Consider the following 9,515-nt stretch of genomic DNA (forward strand, 5'->3'; position numbering starts at 1 on the left):
CAAGTAATTAATAAAGTTCATTTGCTCATCTTAAAATTCAATCTATTTTTTAAATTTGGCTGTTTTTAACACCGTTTTTTTCTACAGTGTGCTCTCTAGTGAGACTAGAGAAATATAGGTTTCTCTATATGTGACAAATCCAGGTATGGTCTGCTCCCCTGGTTCCATCAGGTTTAGTCACCAAGTATAGGAGTCAGGAGTATAAACCAGCTGTGGCCCAAATACAAAAATGTTTTAATCTAATCAAATACTAAACTGTGTAATATGTAATCTAATTCTATATAGGGCATACATATATGATACTAAAACCAAATATAATTTAACTCACTGTACAACTCAGATGGTGATCTGACTCTTATGAATACCAATGACAGAAAGTATAAACTTTATGAAGAAAGAATTGCTTCCATTGTTCATAATATTGTTCTAATCTAGGAAATTAAGTTTTAATTTATTTAATTAATGAATATTTATGTGTTCTAGGCATTCTTGTGTTATAGCAATGAGTAAACATTTACTTGTAGTACAGAAGAAATTAATCAGAATAGGAAACTGCTTAGATAAAGAGGGGTCTTTGACAAAGAGAAGACAGATGATGAGGAGAAACTCTTATGAGCTGAGATATAAGCTCAGGACCACAGGATAGTATTCAACAAAAAGAAACTAATCCTATAAAGAAAATTGATAATTGTCATAGTATATCCAGAAATAAAGCATTTAGTATCAATCCCATAATTTTTTGTTTGTTTTTGGGTCACACCCGGCAGCACTCAGGAGTTACTCCTGGCTCTACGATCAGAAATCACTCCTGGTAGGGTCGGGGGAACCATATGGGATGCCAGGATTCGAACCACCGTCCTTCTGTATGCAAGGCAAATGCCTTACCTCCATGCTATCTTTCCAGCCCCTAATCTCATAAATTTTAAGATTTAGAACCAGAATGTTAGTACAGTGGTTAGGGCTCTTGCTTCCAAATGGTAGACTAAAGTTTTATGCCTGCTGCCACATATGGGTCTCCGAGTCCACCAGGAGTGATTTTCTGAGTACAATTCAATGAGTAAATCCTAAACACAGCTGGATATGGCCCCAATACAAAACAAATACAAAAATTCTCACAGACTATAATTTCTATACTTTTTTTTCTAACATCTGTTTTTAAAGTAAATAGTTTAGTTTAAAATTATTGATAAAGTTTTTAGTCAGAAAATACATTGTTCTTTAATCTGTGCAAAAAACGAAGATTGCTAACTATAGAAGACTGACTTTGACAACCCTGACTGAACAGAACTTATCCTGGGACCAATAAGAAAGGCCCTAGACAAGGCTTCGGACTAGGAATTGTATAATAACCAAGATCTCTAATTCCAGGGGTCTGACTTGGAAAACTGCATCTAAGCAGAACTTCTGTGATGATAATGAAAGACACTATCCTAGGCTTCATCCTATGAATTGTACTATTCTAAGATCTCTAGTTAGAGGACTGATTCTATCAGCCACAACTGAGCCAAAAGTTTCCTAGCACCATAAAAAACCAGAGGTGTGCAATGAGCATGTACGGAACTTGTACTTGTTTCATGACGATATGCTTTAAGGACAGAGAAACCATGTATCTCTTAGGCCAAGAGAATTCCCTCTATAATTTCCCCAATATTTACTATCTATCCAAAAAAAGTGGGAGGGACAAAAAAAGCACAAAACCTTGCTACACCAGCTCTCTAGCCTTCCCAGCCCTTCTTTCTTTTTCTTTCTTTCTTTCTTTCTTTCTTTCTTTCTTTCTTTCTTTCTTTCTTTCTTTCTTTCTTTCTTTCTTTCTTTTTTCTTTCTTTCTTTCTTTCTTTCTTTCTTTCTTTTTTCTTCTTTCTTTCTTTCTTTTTTCTTTCTTTCTCTTCTTCTTTTCTTTCTTTCTTCTTTCTTTCTTCTTTCTTTCTTTCTTTCTTTTCTTTCTTTCTTTCTTTTCTTTCTTTTCTTTCTTTCTTTTCTTTCTTTCTTTCTTTCTTCTTCTTTTCTTTCTTTCTTCTTTCTTCTTTCTTTCTTTCTTTCTTCTTTCTTTCTTTCTTTCTTCTTCTCTTTCTTTCTTTCTTCTTTCTTTCTTTCTTTTCTTTTCTTTCTTTCTTTCTTTTCTTTCTTTCTTCTTCTTCTTCTTCTTTCTTTCTTTCTTCTTTCTTCTTTCTTTCTTTCTTCTTCTTCTTCTTCTTTCTTTCTCTTTCTTTCTTTTCTTTTTCTTTCTTTCTTTTTCTTTCTTTCTTTCTTTCTTTCTTTTTCTTTCTTTCTTTCTTTTTCTTTCTTTCTATCTTTTCTTTCTCTTTCTTTCTTTTCTTTCTTTCTTTCTTCTTTCTTTCTTCTCTTCTCTCTCTCTTTCTTTCTTTCTTTCTTTCTTTCTTTCTTTCTCTCTCTCTCTCTCTTCTTTCTTTCTTTCTTTCTTTCTTCTTTCTTTCTTTCTTTCTTTCTTTTTTTCTTTCGTTCTTTCTTTCGTTTTTTCTTTCTTTTTTGTTCTCATGGTTATTTTTTGCTTGTTTTTTGGTGTATTTTTTATAGTTGCTAGTTTAGAATTTTTGTGCCTTTGTTTGTTTATGATTATTATTATTATTATTATATTTTTCTTCTTTGTTCCTTTCTTTTGGATTGATATGTGTAACCTCTAGATGGACTCCTCCAAGCTTTTTTTTCTCTTTTTTATTTTCTTTTTTTTCAACCAGAACCACATAACTTGAATTATCCTGTTCTGCCTCATAAATTGAGGTGTAGAAAGAATTGATGGTACAGGACCCAACAGTTGTATGTTCATTGAGTAGGAATAAAAATTTATCATACAATCATTAAACCTAAAGTCGATGATAACAGAATCAGTACCCAATTTCCAACAAGCTATGCACAGAGGGGAGCAGTGACAATAGCGGTCCAGGGGGCAAAGGAGGGGATATAGGATGCATGCTGAAAACAGGGGTGGAGGGAGGACAACACTGGTAGTGGGAATGCCCCTGATTCATTGTCACTATGTACCTTGAATATTACTGTGAAAGAGTCATAATTCACTTAGTTCACAATAAAATTAAACAAACAAACAAAAATCAAGTGTTCCCTGGTGTCTGTAGGCCAGAAGTGATTCCTTCGTGTAGAGCTAGGAATAACCCTATACACTTTATGTGACCCCTCAAAACAAAAACAAAAACAAACAAAAAGAGCTCAAGAGCTCTGCATATTTTTTATTTATTGAAAACTTATCTAAGCCATTGTGATTTATACTTATTCATAGTTGGGATTTAAACATAAAATGTTTCAGGACCAATTCAGTCATAAGGGTCAACCTTTCTCTACCAATGTTCCCAAAGTGTATCCCATGCCACCACCTCCTGCCTTACCCTGACAGCACATCAGAAATCCATTTTTATTTTTTTATTTTTTTATTGTTTTAGATTTTGGTTTTGGGGCCACATGCGGTGATGCTCAGGAGTTACTCCCGGCTATGTGCTCCTGACTTGGGGAACCATATGGGATGCTGGGTTCTCAAACCGAGGTCTGTAGTGGATCAGCTTCATGCAAGGCAAAGGCCTTACTGCTGTGCTCACTCTCTGGCCCCAATAAACCCATTTTTAATTTTTATTGTAAAAGTTTGGATATCATGGTTTAATATTTTTGACTCTAGGTTGGATATATAGTTGTGTCCTTCATACAATTTTTAAAATTCTTTAATTTTTTTACTGGGACACCATAATTTAAAAATCATTTAGAGTAGAGTTTCAGAAATACAATGTTCAAATAACAAGGAAAGAGAATAGAAACATGTTCAAGTCATTTTGGAAACTTAGAATAGTTGAATTTCACTTATCCTGTGAGTTTTTATTAGTCTTCAAGAGTAGAAGAAATATGACCTGGATGTTAAATAATGAGTCTCACATGTAAAGAAAGTGAAAAAAATAGTCTAAATAGAGAAAAAGAAATAATTCAGTTAAAAAAGATATGAAATGACAATGTATATAGAATGTATATAGAAACCAGTTTACAAATATATAAAGATTCGATTATTGTAATATATGGCTAGTAATATCTTAAATGTAATTTTAGCTTGTTATGCATCATAGACAACAAGTTTCAGACTAGTATAAATTATCATAATAGCACATAACTATCATACAACCAAAATAACGTGAAAGAGTAAACTTCCATTTTTACTCTCAGTTCATGATCTCAGTCTTCATTTTGATATGGATCTGGATTGACAGATTTTGGCTGTGCTGTTCAATGCATAGCTGGAATTTAGCAGATCTAATTAAGATTCACTTGGAATGAAGACTCTTTTTAAGTGAACTCTCATACTCTAGCAAGCTCATCTGAGTTTGTACTGCTCATGGGGATAGCAAAGTTTCAAAAGAATGAGTGGAAACAGAAAGGCCTTTTAAGAAATTCTGTTGGCCATTATGATATTGATTTACCCAGAATAAAGGAGTGGGAGAATAATTCAAACCCTAGATGAGAAGTGTTTTCAAATAAAATTGCAAAAATAAGGATAAAATAAATAAAATAAAATAAAATAAAAATGAAATAAAATAAAAAATAAAATAAAATAAAAAAGAAGGAGTAAAAAACATTTTGGAAATAACTTTATCTCATAGGTAATTAATGCTTTTTAGATGAAATGATCCCTTCAAATATTTTCTTCTTACTTTTTATTACAAATTTAGCACTCAAGCTGGAAAGGTTCTTTCTTTGAGTGTCATTGATATTTGAGTGTAAAATTATTAGTTATTTGTATTTAACAGCAATTGGAATAGCTGTGTTTACAAATTAAAAAACAAACAAACAACCAATTATCCTGTTCTGCATTTTCAGTGGATCAGGAGCAAGTTGACTAGTTTCTCTGTTTTGAATGTTTCTTAAAACAATGTAATCATAGCTTACACTAGAATTTAATCTGAAACTTGTCTATTCTTTCACCATATAGATTTAAAAGTTAGAAAGTCGCTGGGCTATCAGAAAGAAATTAAAACATAATAGAACTTAAGTCCAATGACTGACATCTTTTTATTACATAGGACCTTAAAATACAGAATTTTACATAGGAATATTGAGTACTGGCCCAGATACTAAAATGTGAGTTTTAATTCCCCTCTGGTCATATTTTTGTGCTCAACTTTCAGAATAATTATAAAAACAACAAAACCTCCTTATGATTACTGACACTTTCATAAATTAAGCACGAGGACCTTATGTTCTTACAAGTGATAAAAATAAGTTTTTCAAAAGAAAACTGTAAAAACTGGTGGAGCTAAATAGATAGGTAGGTAAGTAGATAGATGATAGAAAGATAGATACATAGAAAGATAAAATAGTGCACCTATTAGAATTTTTTATCCATATGACAACCTAATGACTAGGAATTTGTCCAGGATATCCTGTCACTTTCTTTTCCATGTTTTCATGCTTCCTTTACTTTTCTTTATATCATCTTGTGTTTCAAAACAAGGGATCTAAAATGAAAGTGGAAAATATGTTTACACAAATTTTCCTTTGAGCCATCAAAAAGGATATAAAGCTCCTTTTTCCTATTTGATGATATCTCTGTGGATTGGCAGATGGCATTCTTCACTGTCCTTTGACATTTCTTTTGATGTGATTGAGGATGTCAGAGGACTCTTGGCAAAATGCTGGGGATGTCCAAGATCAGTCGCTTTGCACTGTAGTCAGCATAGGTCTATTTCTATCATTATATGAAACATTTCTGGTTAGTCACTTGTCATTTTTATTTGTGAGGAAACATAGAAAAAAAACAAAACATAAGGAATATAGACTAGAATGAGTATAGCATATGAAGTTGATACTTCTTTTGGAATAAGTCAAACTGAGGTGCCACAGTATGAGAAGTAAACAGTGATAAGGAAAGCTTTTATAATGATTATATAGTCATCTATGATAATTAGGATGGTATACTAAAGTGACATTAAAGATACATATGGAAAAATGCGTGGTCCCTTCTGTGTCTAGTTTATTACTTAGTGGTCTTATAACTGTTTGGTCTTGGTGCCTCCATTACTGCCCCCTCTAATTGGGAGGCAGGAGTAAAAAGTTCAAGTTATGTTGTTTTGTTTGAGGAAGAGAAAGGTAATATAATGGGGTAAAAATCGACTTTGTCGACTATGAGCAGGGTCATTTTAGATGCTCTCATCCTTGGTTTGAGGGATGAAGGGGGAAAGAAGGTGAAACACCACAACAGTTCAAAAAGAAGAATCAAATAAGATATCCAGTGAGCACTGCAGCAATATGGAGGATATGGGAGGCAGGATGGGAGCGGTTGTGGGAGGACAATTCGGTGGTGGGAATTCCCCTGTTTCAATGTAAATATGTACCTGCAATATTACTGTGAACGACATGTAAGCCACTATAATTAAAATAAAAATTATATTTAAAAAAATTTACTCATGTGTATAAAATAGTCATACAATATATAGCAAAAATTTATGCATTTTTACATAATTTTTAATAAACTTACACTTAAAATTTTTGAATATCAAAAAAAAGATACATATGGAAGAACTGAATTCAAAATATGTTGAAGAGTGAAGGTCAGTGAGTTAATAAGAACTGTTACTAATCATATGAATTTCAAATGTTATAACTATTATCTAAAAATTTCTAAAGTAAAAATTTTAGAAAATAAAATGATAGAGATGATAAGATCAGACAGCGTTGGAAGAACTAAACACTATTTATTGTGGAGAAACAGATATAGAAAACATAAACAAAACCATTTCAAGATTCTAAGCTTTGTATAGGATGATGACTTGCTAAATAAATATTAGTAGGAAGAGGAAATTTTTGACTATGTGTTTTTATGCCTCTATATTTTTTAAATAAAAATATCTTTATTTAAACAACTTGTTTGCAAACATGATTGTAGTTGGGTTTAAGTCATAAAAGGAACACCCACCTTTTTGCCTTACTTGTCATCATGCAAAAGTTAGAAGAATTTCATCCTACATATAATGAGTTTTATGAAAGCAAATTTATTATGAGAACCTTTATGGCAACATAGAGATATAATTTGGCATTAACTTGCCTAAAAAACAAAATGAAGAAGAAAAAACATTACTTAGTAAACCACATTATAAAATTAATTATATTATTTGGTTATATGAGATAGTAGTACAACTAGTAAGGTGTTTGCCTTGTATTCAGCTAACTCAGATTTGACCAATATCACAGATGATACACTGACAATTTGTAGAAGTAATTCCTAATTGCAGAATCTGGTTTAACCTCTGAACACTGTTGGGTGTGATCCCAAAACAAACAAAAAAATCCCAAAATATACACAAGGTTTTTTTTAATAAAGACAAAACGGTGTGGCTACAAAATATAATAAATTTAATACATTCATCTTGTTAAGAACAGTCCTTAATTTGGGATAAATAGTAAAGTCAATAAAAACTCAGAAATTGTAACTAATTTATATTATTCACAATATATCCTTTAGCAAATATTAGGTAAGAGAGGTTACGATTTCAATCCTCAATTACTTTGGAAATTTTTCAGGGGAAATTATTCTTTCAAGTTTTGTTAAAAAAATAAAAAAAATAAACATTTGTTTAAACTTTGCACTATAAGCAGATATTTTGATAGTCAGGCAAATGAAAATATTTATTTACAAAATTATATATAGGGAGAAGTTATGTAATTTCTAGATGTCTGTTGTAAAAAAGCTAGTATATTTCTATTTTCATCTTTAATAACAAAAAAGGTGCATCTAAAGACTGTGGAGATAGCTCAAGTTGTAGCTCATGCAAGTTTCTGAGTTTGATACTCAGCACCATATTTATCCCCAGGCAGCACAAGGTGTAACCTGGACTTGTTTCACAGGGTTGAGAATCACTGAATGTAGGTTTATGTCCCTTAAGTATCACTGAATGTGACAAAATAATAAAAAATGGTTCTTATTATTTATTTAAAATAATAAATTAACCAGTAAAGTAAATGAAATTTGATTTTTGTTACATTTGTTACATTTTATAGATGTTTCCTTAATATACTTTTATTTTATATTTATCATTTATATTTATCAAATAATTTTGGTTGGGTATATTCAACAGCTTAAGATTCTACCATACATATAAACTTCTTCATATAATCATAATTAAATTAAAACATAAAATTCGCTACACTAGTGACTGGGTATTCACTTCTGAAAATAGTATGATAATGGTTCTAAGTTCAGGATTTGTAACATTCCAAATTTATTTACTTTCAACACCCCAAATATGTTTCTTTTCCTAACTTTGCTTCTATAGTAATTGGCTTTTAAGACTCTTACTTTACCCAAAATATCTACTTTCTGGTCTCTGAATTTTCCATTTCTATGACTATAGTCACCCAATCTTTTTTCAAAACATAGATTTATATAAATAAATATTATATATCTACTTCTACTATAAAATGTCTACTTCCATGACTTGAGGTCAGAAGCAGGTGACTGCTATCTTATCCCACTAATAGACTTTAATCAAGTTATTGTTCTCCCACCACATATCCCCATATGCCCCCCCAAACTAATCTATTCTATACATTTATCAGACTGATTTGACATTCCTTTATTTTAGAAGTGTAATCATTTCCTTTGGGGAACAACATGATATCAATTAAGAACTGGTCAACTCCCTCAAAATTTGTCTGAGATACATTCAAGCTATTTTATTCTTGGGAAATAATAATTATTTAATTTGAAATCTTTCACCTTTAAAATGGAATTAGTCATTATTTTTGTAAATCAGCTAAATATAATTGATTCTCTTTAAATATGTTACCTTTAATTTTTTCAGCTCCCTATAAAAGAATCATCATAATTACCATTTTAAATTTGGAGCACCATGGTTCTAAGTGTAAGTAAATTGTATAGCATTATACTCTCTAGACTATTATTGAAAAGATAAATGCATTTTAATTTCCTTAAATAAAATTTTATAATTTGTAAATTTATTAAACTTATTTTACATGTCCTAACGTATTTTAGTTTGCATACATTTAGTCTTAAAAGGCATAAATTCTGTTTTGATGGGCAGGTAAAGTAATATTGTTTTCCTTAAAACTTGCTTAGAAAGACATGGGCTTATAAAGAATAGAAAAATCAGAGACAGTGTTCACTTAGGCAGCACATATACTAAAATTGGAATGATATAGACAAGGTTAGCATGGCCCCTGCACAAGGATGAGATGGAAATTCATCAAGGTTTTCATATTAAAAAAAGAAAAGAAAAAGCAGAAGCAGACAGTCAAGTAAATTTGATATGTTCAAAAAAGAAAAGGGGCTTGAAGTTCAAGGTAAGCCGTCACAAATTTATTTGTGTTACTTGAGTAATATTCATTAATTATATAGTTTATATAATTATATAGTTGTAGCAACCTCAAAGAATTGTCAATAGGCATTCCATATTTTCTTTACTATGAATAATGATGCTATAAACATAAAAATTAAAATACCTTTCTAATTTGTGTTTTAATGTACTTTGGATAATTGCCTAAGCATATGA

The 9,515-nt window shown here is 31.0% G+C and overlaps 1 non-coding gene across 1 annotated transcript; it reads left to right on the forward strand.

Moving 5' to 3' along the window:
• The first annotated feature begins 9,121 nt into the window (after window positions 1-9,121).
• On the forward strand, window positions 9,122-9,228 carry LOC126004821 (U6 spliceosomal RNA). Its single transcript, XR_007494067.1, has one exon. It is a non-coding gene; the product is annotated as a U6 spliceosomal RNA (small nuclear RNA).
• The last annotated feature ends 287 nt before the right edge of the window (window positions 9,229-9,515 follow it).

Source organism: Suncus etruscus, chromosome 3 (assembly GCF_024139225.1).
Source record: "Suncus etruscus isolate mSunEtr1 chromosome 3, mSunEtr1.pri.cur, whole genome shotgun sequence".
Classification (NCBI taxonomy): domain Eukaryota; kingdom Metazoa; phylum Chordata; class Mammalia; order Eulipotyphla; family Soricidae; genus Suncus; species Suncus etruscus.